General features: G+C 36.0%; 5 non-coding genes across 5 annotated transcripts; all 5 read left to right on the forward strand.

Annotated features, from left to right (window-relative positions):
• Positions 1-4959: 4959 nt before the first annotated feature.
• Positions 4960-5033, forward strand: TRNAN-GUU (transfer RNA asparagine (anticodon GUU)). The gene has a single exon. It is a non-coding gene; the product is annotated as a tRNA-Asn (tRNA).
• A 2238-nt stretch (positions 5034-7271) lies between these two features.
• On the forward strand, positions 7272-7345 carry TRNAN-GUU (transfer RNA asparagine (anticodon GUU)). The gene has a single exon. It is a non-coding gene; the product is annotated as a tRNA-Asn (tRNA).
• A 2337-nt stretch (positions 7346-9682) lies between these two features.
• TRNAN-GUU (transfer RNA asparagine (anticodon GUU)) lies at positions 9683-9756 on the forward strand. Its single transcript has one exon. It is a non-coding gene; the product is annotated as a tRNA-Asn (tRNA).
• A 2933-nt stretch (positions 9757-12689) lies between these two features.
• TRNAH-AUG (transfer RNA histidin (anticodon AUG)) lies at positions 12690-12763 on the forward strand. The gene has a single exon. It is a non-coding gene; the product is annotated as a tRNA-His (tRNA).
• A 1188-nt stretch (positions 12764-13951) lies between these two features.
• On the forward strand, positions 13952-14025 carry TRNAN-GUU (transfer RNA asparagine (anticodon GUU)). Its single transcript has one exon. It is a non-coding gene; the product is annotated as a tRNA-Asn (tRNA).
• The last annotated feature ends 5 nt before the right edge of the window (positions 14026-14030 follow it).

The following is a 14030-nucleotide window of genomic DNA, read 5'->3' on the forward strand; positions in this document are numbered from 1 at the left end:
TTTCCAACTAGTGTTAGATAATAATAGAAAGAACTTTACAAATTGAAAACAAGTGATCAGTCCTAAGAAGATATAGAGAATAAGCTAAAAATTCACAGTGACTTTTAGCCAGAAGAATAAGAAAAAATGTATTAATATATACCAGATACTGGGATCCACTGGGTCAATTCTGAGAAGTTGATTCAATTATTTACAAAGGGGGTAAGTTAACCTTGCAACAGTATAGTAACACCAGTTACAGCAGTTGAAATTGGACGACTAGCAACCCGATATCACTTTTTTATACAGCATATGGTGCTACAACAATTTGGTGCAAGTTGGGAGCTACCTTAAGTTTGGCTTATAGTCAGATACTCACATTAAATGTGGTGTATCAGCTCTTTGAATCAACCCCAAATTGATTGCATGTAATTTTCAAGACAACTATATGTAACTCTGCATTCCTCTGGGGCATCAGAAGAAAATAAAAACAGTGAAGAATTTTGGTCAGGAATGTTATTCTTCACTTGATATATTGCAGCAAATTTTGTTTCCAAAATATTATCTGGAGAATGCGGGCATCGATCCCACTACCTCTCGCAAGCTAAGCGAGCACTCTACCATTTGAGCTAATTCCCCTTTGATGTTAAAAGCATTTACACCACTCACACCAAGAGGACTGGATTACATTTAGAGATAACATCTCAAAAACATCCATTAGCCTCAAGTTTAGTGAAATCCCATTATCGTTGGTATTTAGTACCTTAATGATTTCATAAAATGTTTCCTTCTTTATCACCATTGTGTTGGAGACTTTGTGGGGCTGAAGAAACTGTCCCACATCTGGTGGCACTGTCCCAACGTACTTCCATTGTGGACAGAGATACATTGTCTTACTTACCTTCTCATTGGAATTTTAATGCCCAACTCCCTGTCATATTCCCTTTTATCTCATTATATTTTTGATATTGTAAGAAATGATCCAAGTTAGAAACTTTTATGCAGTTTAAGTTCAGTTCTGCTGGTTCATCTTCCCTTACTGATAATATCCATTAGAAAGCTCTTTCACGTGTCTCTGTGGTGCAATTGGTTAGCGCGTTCGGCTGTTAACCGAAAGGTTGGTAGTTCAAGACCACCCAGGGACGTGTTTAGTATTTGTTATTTTGTGGTATTAGACAAAATTTACCAGGCATTTGTCTTCATTTTACCTCAATACACAAACTTACATGGAAATTAACAGCTATGACTTTACTAACTCTACATCCATTGCTTTCCAGCTAGTGTTAGATAATACTAGAAAGAACTTTACAAATTGAAAACAAGTGATCAGTCCTAAGAAGATATAGAGAATAAGCTAAAAATTCACAGTGACTTTTAGCCAGAAGAATAAGAAAAATTTATTAATATATACCAGATACTGGGATCCACTGGGTTAATTCTGAGAAGTGGATTCAATTATTTAAAAAGGGGGTAAGTTAACCTTGCAAATGTCTAGTAATACCAGTTACAGCAGTTGAAATTGGACCCCTAGTAACACAATATCACTTTTTTATGCAGCATTATGGGGCTACAACAAATTGGTGCAAGTTTGGAGCTACCATAAGTGTGGCTTATAGTCAGTTACTCACAGGAAATGTGGTGTATCAGCTCTTTGAATCAACCCCAAATTGTTTGCATGTAATTTTCAAGACAACTATATGTCACTCCGCATTCCTCTGGGGCATCAGAAGAAAATAAAAACAGTGAAGAATTTTGGTCTGGAATGTTTTTCTTCACTTGATATATTGCAGCAAATTTTGGTTGCAAAATCTTATCTGGAGAATGCGGGCATTGATCTCACTACCTCTCGCATACTAAGCGAGCACTCTACCATTTGAGCTAATGCCCCATTGATGTTAAAAGCATTTACACTACTCACACCAAGAGGACTGGATTACATTTAGAGATAACATCTCAAAAACATCCATTAGCCTCAAGTTTAGTGAAATCCCATTATCGTTGGTATTTAGTACCTTAATGATTTCATAAAATGTTTCCTTCTTTATCACCATTGTGTTGGAGACTTTGTGGGGCTGAGGAAACTGTCCCACATCTGGTGGCACTGTCCCAACTTACTTCCATTGTGGACAGAGATACATTGTCTTACTTACCTTCTCATTGGAATTTTAATGCCCAACTCCCTGTCATATTCCCTTTTATCTCATTATATTTTTGATATTGTAAGAAATGATCCAAGTTAGAAACTTTTATGCAGTTTAAGTTCAGTTCTGCTGGTTCATCTACCCTTACTGATAATATCCATTAGAAAGCACTTTCACGTGTCTCTGTGGCGCAATTGGTTAGCGCGTTCGGCTGTTAACCGAAAGGTTGGTAGTTCAAGACCACCCAGGAACGTGTTTAGTATTTGTTATTTTGTGGTATTAGACAATATTTACCAGGCATTTGTCTTCATTTTACCTCAATACACAAACTTACATGGAAATTAACAGCTATCACTTTACTAACTCTACATCAATGGCTTTCCAGCTAGTGTTAGATAATACTAGAAAGATCTTTACAAATTGAAAACAAGTGATCAGTCCTAAGAAGGTATAGAGAATAAGCTAAAAATTCACAGTGACTTTTAGCCAGAAGAATAAGAAAAATGTATTAATATATACCAGATACTGGGTTCCACTGGGTTAATTCTGAGAAGTTGATTCAATTATTTAAAAAGGGAGTAAGTTAATCTTGCAACAGTATAGTAACACAAGTTACAGCAGTTGAAATTGGACCCCTAGCAATCCGATATCACTTTTTTATGTAGCATTATGGGGCTACAACAAATTGGTGCAAGTTTGGAGCTACCATAAGTGTGGCTTATAGTCAGTTACTCACAGGAAATGTGGTGTATCAGCTCTTTGAATCAACCCCAAATTGTTTGCATGTAATTTTCAAGACAACCATATGTAACTCAGCATTCCTCTGGGGCATCAGAAGAAAATAAAAACAGTGAAGAATTTTGGTCAGGAATGTTATTCTTCACTTGAAATATTGCAGCAAATTTTGGTTCCAAAATCTTATCTGGAGAATGCGGACTGGATTACATTTAGAAATAACATCTCAAAAACTTCCATTAGCCTCAAGTTTAGTGAAATCCCATTATCGTTGGAATTTAGTACCTTAATGATTTCATAAAATGTTTCCTTCTTTATCACCATTGTGTTGGAGACTTTGTGGGGCTGAGGAAACTGTCCCACATCTGGTGGCACTGTCCCAACTTACTTCCATTGTGGACAGAGATACATTGTCTTACTTACCTTCTCATTGGAATTTTAATGCCCAACTCCCTGTCATATTCCCTTTTATCTCATTATATTTTTGATATTGTAAGAAATGATCCAAGTTAGAAACTATTATGCAGTTTAAGTTCAGTTCTGCTGGTTCATCTACTCTTACTGATAATATCCATTAGAAAGCACTTTGACGTGTCTCTGTGGCGCAATTGGTTAGCGCGTTTGGCTGTTAACTGAAAAGTTGGTGGTTCAAGCCCACCCAGGGACGTGTTTAGTATTTGTTATTCTGTTGTAGGAGTATTCTTCATTTGACGAAATTTACCAGACATTTGTCTTCATTTTACCTCAATACACAAACTTACATGGAAATTAACAGCTATGACTTTACTAACTCTACATCCATGGCTTTCCAACTAGTGTTAGATAATACTAGAAAGAACTTTACAAATTGAAAACAAGTGATCAGTCCTAAGAAGATATAGAGAATAAGCTAAAAATTCACAGTGACTTTTAGCAAGAAGAATAAGAAAAATGTATTAATATATACCAGATACTGGGATCCACTGGGTTAATTCTGAGAAGTTGATTCAATTATGTAAAAAGGGAGTAAGTTAATCTTGCAATAGTATAGTAACACAAGTTACAGCAGTTGAAATTGGACCCCTAGCAATCCGATATCACTTTTTTATGTAGCATTATGGGGCTACAACAAATTGGAGCAAGTTTGGAGCTACCATAAGTGTGGCTTAAAGTCAGTTACTGACAGGAAATGTGGTGTATCAGCTCTTTGAATCAACCCCAAATTGTTTGCATGTAATTTTCAAGACAACTATATGTCACTCCGCATTCCTCAGGGGTATCAGAAGAAAATAAAACAGTGAAGAATTTTGGTCTGGAATGTTTTTCTTCACTTGATATATTGCAGCAAATTTTGGTTGCAAAATCTTATCTGGAGAATGCGGACTGGATTACATTTAGAAATAACATCTCAAAAACTTCCATTAGCCTCAAGTTTAGTGAAATCCCATTATCGTTGGTATTTAGTACCTTAATGATTTCATAAAATGTTTCCTTCTTTATCACCATTGTGTTGGAGACTTTGTGGGACTGAGGAAACTGTCCCACATCTGGTGGCACTGTCCCAACTTACTTCCATTGTGGACAGAGATACATTGTCTTACTTACCTTCTCATAGGAATTTTAATGCCCAACTCCCTGTCATATTCCCTTTTATCTCATTATATTTCAGATATTCCTAAGTATACCCACAAATTTATAACACATATTTTGAGTGCTACCAAATGCCATATAGCTTTATATTGAAAAAACTCAGTTCCACCTTTCTCTATCCTTATTATAAATACAATTTGGCACATCTATCATTGTGAATACATCACCAGAATTTTTCATAACACTGCAAATAAGTTCTCATATACTTGGATCCTTGGACTAACTGAAATCCCACTATTTCAACCCTTTTATAACTGGATTGATTCGCCCCCATCACGACTAAGATATTTTCACACCCTGACAAAATTCTCAATGTACAGGGTATAATCCTGTTATTTCTTACTTTGCACAAGTTCATATTATAGTGTCCATTTGTAAGAAATGATCCAAGTTAGAAACTTTTAAGTAGTTTAAGTTCAGTTCTGCTGGTACATCTTCGCTTACTGATAATATCCATTAGAAAGCACTTTCACGTGTCTCTGTGGCGCAATTGGTTAGCGCGTTCGGCTGTTAACTGAAAGGTTGTTGGTTCAAGCCCACCCAGGGACGTGTTTAGTATTTGTTATTCTGTGGCAGGAGGATTCGTTATTTGATGAAATTTACCAGACATTTGTCTTCATTTTACCTCAATACACAAACTTACATGGAAATTAACAGCTATGACTTTACTAACTCTATATCCATGGCTTTCCAACTAGTGTTAGCTAATAATAGAAAGAACTTTACAAATTGAAAACAAGTGATCAGTCCTAAGAAGATATAGAGAATAAGCTAAAAATTCACAGTGACTTTTAGCCAGAAGAATAAGAAAAAATGTATTAATATATACCAGATACTGGGATCCACTGGGTTAATTCTGAGAAGTTGATTCAATTATTTACAAAGGGGGTAAGTTAACCTTGCAACAGTATAGTAACACCAGTTACAGCAGTTGAAATTGGACGACTAGCAACCCGATATCACTTTTTTATACAGCATATGGTGCTACAACAATTTGGTTCAAGTTGGGAGCTACCATAAGTGTGGCTTATAGTCAGTTACTCACAGGAAATGTGGTGTATCAGCTCTTTGAATCAACCCCAAATTGCTTGCATGTAATTTTCAAGACAACTATATGTCACTCCGCATTCCACTGGGGCATCAGAAGAAAATAAAAACAGTGAAGAATTTTGGTCAGGAATGTTATTCTTCACTTGATATATTGCAGCAAATTCTGGTTCCAAAATCTTATCTGGAGAATGCGGACTGGATTACATTTAGAAATAACATCTCAAAAACATCCATTAGCCTCAAGTTTAGTGAAATCCCATTATCGCTGGTATTTAGTACCTTAATGATTTCATAAAATGTTTCCTTCTTTATCACCATTGTGTTGGAGACTTTGTGGGGCTGAGGAAACTGTCCCACATCTGGTGGCACTGTCCCAACTTACTTCCATTGTGGACAGAGATACATTGTCTTACTTACCTTCTCATTGGAATTTTAATGCCCAACTCCCTGTCATATTCCCTTTTATCTCATTATATTTTTGATATTGTAAGAAATGATCCAAGCTAGAAACTTTTATGCAGTTTAAGTTCAGTTCTGCTGGTTCATCTACCCTTACTGATAATATCCATTAGAAAGCACTTTCACGTGTCTCTGTGGCGCAATTGGTTAGCGCGTTCGGCTGTTAACCAAAAGGTTGGTAGTTCAAGACCACCCAGGAACGTGTTTAGTATTTGTTATTTTGTGGTATTAGACAAAATTTACCAGGCATCTGTCTTCATTTTACCTCAATACACAAACTTACATGGAAATTAACAGCTATCACTTTACTAACTCTACATCCATGGCTTTCCAGCTAGTGTTAGATAATACTAGAAAGATCTTTACAAATTGAAAACAAGTGATCAGTCCTAAGAAGATATAGAGAATAAGCTAAAAATTCACAGTGACTTTTAGCCAGAAGAATAAGAAAAATGTATTAATATATACCAGATACTGGGATCCACTGGGTTAATTCTGAGAAGTTGATTCAATTATTTAAAAAGGGAGTAAGTTAATCTTGCAACAGTATAGTAACACAAGTTACAGCAGTTGAAATTGGACCCCTAGCAATCCGATATCAATTTTTTATGTAGCATTATGGGGCTACAACAAATTGGTGCAAGTTTGGAGCTACCATAAGTGTGGCTTATAGTCAGTTACTCACAGGAAATGTGGTGTATCAGCTCTTTGAATCAACCCAAAATTGTTTTCATGTAATTTTCAAGACAACCATATGTAACTCAGCATTCCTCTGGGGCATCAGAAGAAAATAAAAACAGTGAAGAATTTTGGTCTGGAATATTATTCTTCACTTGAAATATTGCAGCAAATTTTGGTTCCAAAATCTTATCTGGAGAATGCGGACTGGATTACATTTAGAAATAACATCTCAAAAACTTCCATTAGCCTCAAGTTTAGTGAAATCCCATTATCGTTGGTATTTAGTACCTTAATGATTTCATAAAATGTTTCCTTCTTTATCACCATTGTGTTGGAGACTTTGTGGGGCTGAGGAAACTGTCCCACATCTGGTGGCACTGTCCCAACTTACTTCCATTGTGGACAGAGATACATTGTCTTACTTACCTTCTCATTGGAATTTTAATGCCCAACTCCCTGTCATATTCCCTTTTTATCTCATTATATTTTTGATATTGTAAGAAATGATCCAAGTTAGAAACTATTATGCAGTTTAAGTTCAGTTCTGCTGGTTCATCTACTCTTACTGATAATATCCATTAGAAAGCACTTTCACGTGTCTCTGTGGCGCAATTGGTTAGCGCGTTCGGCTGTTAACTGAAAGGTTGGTGGTTCAAGCCCATCCAGGGACGTGTTAAGTATTTGTTATTCTGTGGCAGGAGGATTCTGTATTTGATGAAATTTACCTGGCATTTGTCATCATTTTACCTCAATACACAAACTTACATGGAAATTAACAGCTATGACTTTACTAACTCTACATCCATGGCTTTCCAGCTAGTGTTAGATAATACTAGAAAGAACTTTACAAATTTAAAACAAGTGATCAGTTCTAAGAAGATATAGAGAATAAGCTAAAAATTCACAGTGACTTTTAGCCAGAAGAATAAGAAAAAATGTATTAATATATACCAGATACTGGGATCCACTGGGTTAATTCTGAGAAGTTGATTCAATTATTTACAAAGGGGGTAAGTTAACCTTGCAACAGTATAGTAACACCAGTTACAGCAGTTGAAATTGGACGACTAGCAACCCGATATCACTTTTTTATACAGCATATGGTGCTACAACAAATTGGTGCAAGTTTGGAGTTACCATAAGTGTGGCTTATAGTCAGTTACTCACATTAAATGTGGTGTATCAGCTCTTTGAATCAACCCCAAATTGTTTGCATGTAATTTTCAAGTCAACTATATGTAACTCTGCATTCCTCTGGGGCATCAGAAGAAAATAAAAACAGTGAAGAATTTTGGTCAGGAATGTTACTCTTCACTTGATATATTGCAGCAAATTTTGGTTCCAAAATATTATCTGGAGAATGCGGGCATCGATCCCACTACCTCTCGCATGCTAAGCGAGCACTCTACCATTTGAGCTAATTCCCCATTGATGTTAAAAGCATTTACACCACTCACACCAAGAGGACTGGATTACATTTAGAGATAACATCTCAAAAACATCCATTAGCCTCAAGTTTAGTGAAATCCCATTATCGTTGGTATTTAGTACCTTAATGATTTCATAAAATGTTTCCTTCTTTATCACCATTGTGTTGGAGACTTTGTGGGGCTGAGGAAACTGTCCCACATCTGGTGGCACTGTCCCAACTTACTTCCATTGTGGACAGAGATACATTGTCTTACTTACCTTCTCATTGGAATTTTAATGCCCAACTCCCTGTCATATTCCCTTTTATCTCATTATATTTTTGATATTGTAAGAAATGATCCAAGTTAGAAACTTTTATGCAGTTTAAGTTCAGTTCTGCTGGTTCATCTACCCTTACTGATAATATCCATTAGAAAGCACTTTCACGTGTCTCTGTGGCGCAATTGGTTAGCGCGTTCGGCTGTTAACCGAAAGGTTGGTAGTTCAAGACCACCCAGGAACGTGTTTAGTATTTGTTATTTTGTGGTATTAGACAAAATTTACCAGGCATTTGTCTTCATTTTACCTCAATACACAAACTTACATGGAAATTAACAGCTATCACTTTACTAACTCTACATCCATGGCTTTCCAGCTAGTGTTAGATAATACTAGAAAGATCTTTACAAATTGAAAACAAGTGATCAGTCCTAAGAAGATATAGAGAATAAGCTAAAAATTCACAGTGACTTTTAGCCAGACGAATAAGAAAAATTTATTAATATATACCAGATACTGGGATCCACTGGGTTAATTCTGAGAAGTTGATTCAATTATTTAAAAAGGGAGTAAGTTAATCTTGCAACAGTATAGTAACACAAGTTACAGCAGTTGAAATTGGACCCCTAGCAATCCGATATCACTTTTTTATGTAGCATTATGGGGCTACAACAAATTGGTGCAAGTTTGGAGCTACCATAAGTGTGGCTTATAGTCAGTTACTCACAGGAAATGTGGTGTATCAGCTCTTTGAATCAACCCAAAATTGTTTTCATGTAATTTTCAAGACAACCATATGTAACTCAGCATTCCTCTGGGGCATCAGAAGAAAATAAAAACAGTGAAGAATTTTGGTCTGGAATATTATTCTTCACTTGAAATATTGCAGCAAATTTTGGTTCCAAAATCTTATCTGGAGAATGCGGACTGGATTACATTTAGAAATAACATCTCAAAAACTTCCATTAGCCTCAAGTTTAGTGAAATCCCATTATCGTTGGTATTTAGTACCTTAATGATTTCATAAAATGTTTCCTTCTTTATCACCATTGTGTTGGAGACTTTGTGGGGCTGAGGAAACTGTCCCACATCTGGTGGCACTGTCCCAACTTACTTCCATTGTGGACAGAGATACATTGTCTTACTTACCTTCTCATTGGAATTTTAATGCCCAACTCCCTGTCATATTCCCTTTTATCTCATTATATTTTTGATATTGTAAGAAATGATCCAAGTTAGAAACTATTATGCAGTTTAAGTTCAGTTCTGCTGGTTCATCTACTCTTACTGATAATATCCATTAGAAATCACTTCCACGTGTCTCTGTGGCGCAATTGGTTAGCGCGTTCGGCTGTTAACCGAAAGGTTGGTAGTTCAAGACCACCCAGGGACGTGTTTTGTATTTGTTATTTTGTGGTAGACAAAATTTACCAGGCATTTGTCTTCATTTTACCTCAATACACAAACTTACATGGAAATTAACAGCTATGACTTTACTAACTCTACATCCATGGCTTTCCAGCTAGTGTTAGATAATACTAGAAAGAACTTTACAAATTGAAAACAAGTGATCAGTCCTAAGAAGATATAGAGAATAAGCTAAAAATTCACAGTGACTTTTAGCAAGAAGAATAAGAAAAATGTATTAATATATACCAGATACTGGGATCCACTGGGTTAATTCTGAGAAGTTGATTCAATTATTTAAAAAGGGAGTAAGTTAATCTTGCAACAGTATAGTAACACAAGTTACAGCAGTTGAAATTGGACCCCTAGCAATCCGATATCACTTTTTTATGTAGCATTATGGGGCTACAACAAATTGGTGCAAGTTTGGAGCTACCATAAGTGTAGCTTATAGTCAGTTACTCACAGGAAATGTGGTGTATCAGCTCTTTGAATTAACCCCAAATTGTTTGCATGTAATTTTCAAGACAACTATATGTAACTCAGCATTCCTCTGGGGCATCAGAAGAAAATAAAAACAGTGAAGAATTTTGGTCAGGAATGTTATTCTTCACTTGATATATTGCAGCAAATTTTGGTTCCAAAATCTTGTCTGGAGAATGCGGACAGGATTACATTTAGAAATAACATCTCAAAAACATCCATTAGCCTCAAGTTTAGTGAAATCCCATTATCGCTAGTATTTAGTACCTAAATGATTTCATAAAATGTTTCCTTCTTTATCACCATTGTGTTGGAGACTTTGTGGGGCTGAGGAAACTGTCCCACATCTGGTGGCACTGTCCCAACTTACTTCCATTGTGGACAGAGATACATTGTCTTACTTACCTTCTCATTGGAATTTTAATGCCCAACTCCCTGTCATATTCCCTTTTATCTCATTATATTTCTGATATTCCTAAGTATACCCACAAATTTATAACACATATTTTAAGTGCTAGCAAATGCCATATAGCTTTATATTGAAAAAACTCAGTTCCACCATTCTCTATCTTTATTATAAATACAATTTGGCACATCTATCATTGTGAATACATCACCAGAATTTTTCATAACACTGCAAATAAGTTCTCATATACTTGGATCCTTGGACTAACTGAAATCCCCCTATTTCAACCCTTTTATAACTGGATTGATTCGCCCCCATCATGACTAAGATATTTTCACACCCTGACAAAATTCTCAATTCACAGGATATAATCCTGTTATTTCTTACTTTGCACAAGTTCATATTAAAGTGTCCATTTGTAAGAAATGATCCAAGTTTGAAACTTTTAAGTAGTTTAAGTTCAGTTCTGCTGGTTCATCTTCGCTTACTGATAATATCCATTAGAAAGCACTTTCACGTGTCTCTGTGGCGCAATTGGTTAGCGTGTTTGGCTGTTAACTGAAAGGTTGGTGGTTCAAGCCCACCCAGGGACGTGTTTAGTATTTGTTATTCTGTGGCAGGAGGATTCTATATTTGATGAAATTTACCTGGCATTTGTCATCATTTTACCTCAATACACAAACTTACATGGAAATTTACAACTATGACTTTACTAACTCTACATCCATGGCTTTCCAGCTAGTGTTAGATAATACTAGAAAGAACTTTACAAATTGAAAACAAGTGATCAGTTCTAAGAAGATATAGAGAATAAGCTAAAAATTCACAGTGACTTTTAGCCAGAAGAATAAGAAAAATTTATTAATATATACCAGATACTGGGATCCACTGGGTTAATTCTGAGAAGTGGATTCAATTATTTAAAAAGGGGGTAAGTTACCTTGCAAATGTCTAGTAATACCAGTTACAGCAGTTGAAATTGGACCCCTAGTAACACAATATCACTTTTTTATGCAGCATTATGGGGCTACAACAAATTGGTGCAAGTTTGGAGCTACCATAAGTGTGGCTTATAGTCAGTTACTCACAGGAAATGTGGTGTATCAGCTCTTTGAATCAACCCCAAATTGTTTGCATGTAATGTTCAAGACAACTATATGTCACTCCGCATTCCTCTGGGGCATCAGAAGAAAATAAAAACAGTGAAGAATTTTGGTCTGGAATGTTATTCTTCACTTGATATATTGCAGCAAATTTTGGTTGCAAAATCTTATCTGGAGAATGCGGACTGGATTACATTTAGAAATAACATCTCAAAAACTTCCATTAGCCTCAAGTTTAGTGAAATCCCATTATCGTTGGTATTTAGTACCTTAATGATGTCATAAAATGTTTCCTTCTTTATCACCATTGTGTTGGAGACTTTGTGGGGCTGAGGAAACTGTCCCACATCTGGTGGCACTGTCCCAACTTACTTCCATTGTGGACAGAGATACATTGTCTTACTTACCTTCTCATTGGAATTTTAATGCCCAACTCCCTGTCATATTCCCTTTTATCTCATTATATTTCTGATATTCCTAAGTATACCCACAAATTTATAACACATATTTTGAGTGCTACCAAATGCCATATAGCTTTATATTGAAAAAACTCAGTTCCACCATTCTCTATCTTTATTATAAATACAATTTGGCACATCTATCATTGTGAATACATCACAAGAATTTTTCATAACACTGCAAATAAGTTCTCATATACTTGGATCCTTGGACTAACTGAAATCCCCCTATTTCAACCCTTTTATAACTGGATTGATTCGCCCCCATCACGACTAAGATATTTTCACACCCTGACAAAATTCTCAATTTACAGGGTATAATCCTGTTATTTCTTACTTTGCACAAGTTCATATTATAGTGTCCATTTGTAAGAAATGATCCAAGTTAGAAACTTTTAAGCAGTTTAAGTTCAGTTCTGCTGGTTCATCTTCGCTTACTGATAATATCCATTAGAAAGCACTTTCAAGTGTCTCTGTGGTGCAATTGGTTAGCGCGTTCGGCTATGAACTGAAAGGTTGGTGGTTTAAGCCCACCCAGGGACGTGTTTAGTATTTGTTATTCTGTGGCAGGAGGATTCTTTATTTGACGAAATTTACCAGACATTTGTCTTCATTTTACCTCAATACACAAACTTACATGGAAATTAACAGCTATGACTTTACTGACTCTACATCCATGGCTTTCCAACTAGTGTTAGATAATAATAGAAAGAACTTTACAAATTGAAAACAAGTGATCAGTCCTAAGAAGATATAGAGAATAAGCTAAAAATTCACAGTGACTTTTAGCCTGAAGAATAGGAAAAAATTTATTAATATATACCAGATACAGGGATCCACTGGGTTAATTCTGAGAAGTGGATTCAATTATTTACAAAGGGGGTAAGTTAACCTTGCAACAGTATAGTAACACCAGTTACAGCAGTTGAAATTGGACGACTAGCAACCCGATATCACTTTTTTATACAGCATATGGTGCTACAACAAATTGGTGCAAGTTTGGAGCTACCATAAGTGTGGCTTATAGTCAGTTACGCACATTAAATGTGGTGTATCAGCTCTTTGAATCAACCCCAAATTGTTTGCATGTAATTTTCAAGACAACTATATGTAACTCTGCATTCCTCTGGGGCATCAGAAGAAAATAAAAACAGTGAAGAATTTTGGTCAGGAATGTTATTCTTCACTTGATATATTGCAGCAAATTTTGGTTCCAAAATATTATCTGGAGAATTCGGGCATCGACCCCACTACCTCTCGCATGCTAAGCGAGCACTCTACCATTTGAGCTAATTCCCCTTTGATGTTAAAAGCATTTACACCACTCACACCAAGAGGACTGGATTACATTTAGAGATAACATCTCAAAAACATCCGTTAGCCTCAAGTTTAGTGAAATCCCATTATCGTTGGTATTTAGTACCTTAATGATTTCATAAAATGTTTCCTTCTTTATCACCATTGTGTTGGAGACTTTGTGGGGCTGAGGAAACTGTCCCATATCAGGTGGCACTGTCCCAACTTACTTCCATTGTGGACAGAGATACATTGTCTTACTTACCTTCTCATTGGAATTTTAATGCCCAACTCCCTGTCATATTCCCTTTTATCTCATTATATTTTTGATATTGTAAGTAATGATCCAAGTTAGAAACTTTTATCCAGTTTAAGTTCAGTTCTGCTGTTTCATCTTCCCTTACTGATAATATCCATTAGAAAGCACTTTCACGTGTCTCTGTGGCGCAATTGGTTAGCGCGTTCGGCTGTTAACCGAAAGGTTGGTAGTTCAAGACCACCCAGGGACGTGTTT

The sequence above is a fragment of the Taudactylus pleione genome, unplaced genomic scaffold, assembly GCF_031769625.1.
Source record: "Taudactylus pleione unplaced genomic scaffold, aTauple2 ptg000174l, whole genome shotgun sequence".
Lineage (NCBI taxonomy): Eukaryota > Metazoa > Chordata > Amphibia > Anura > Myobatrachidae > Taudactylus > Taudactylus pleione.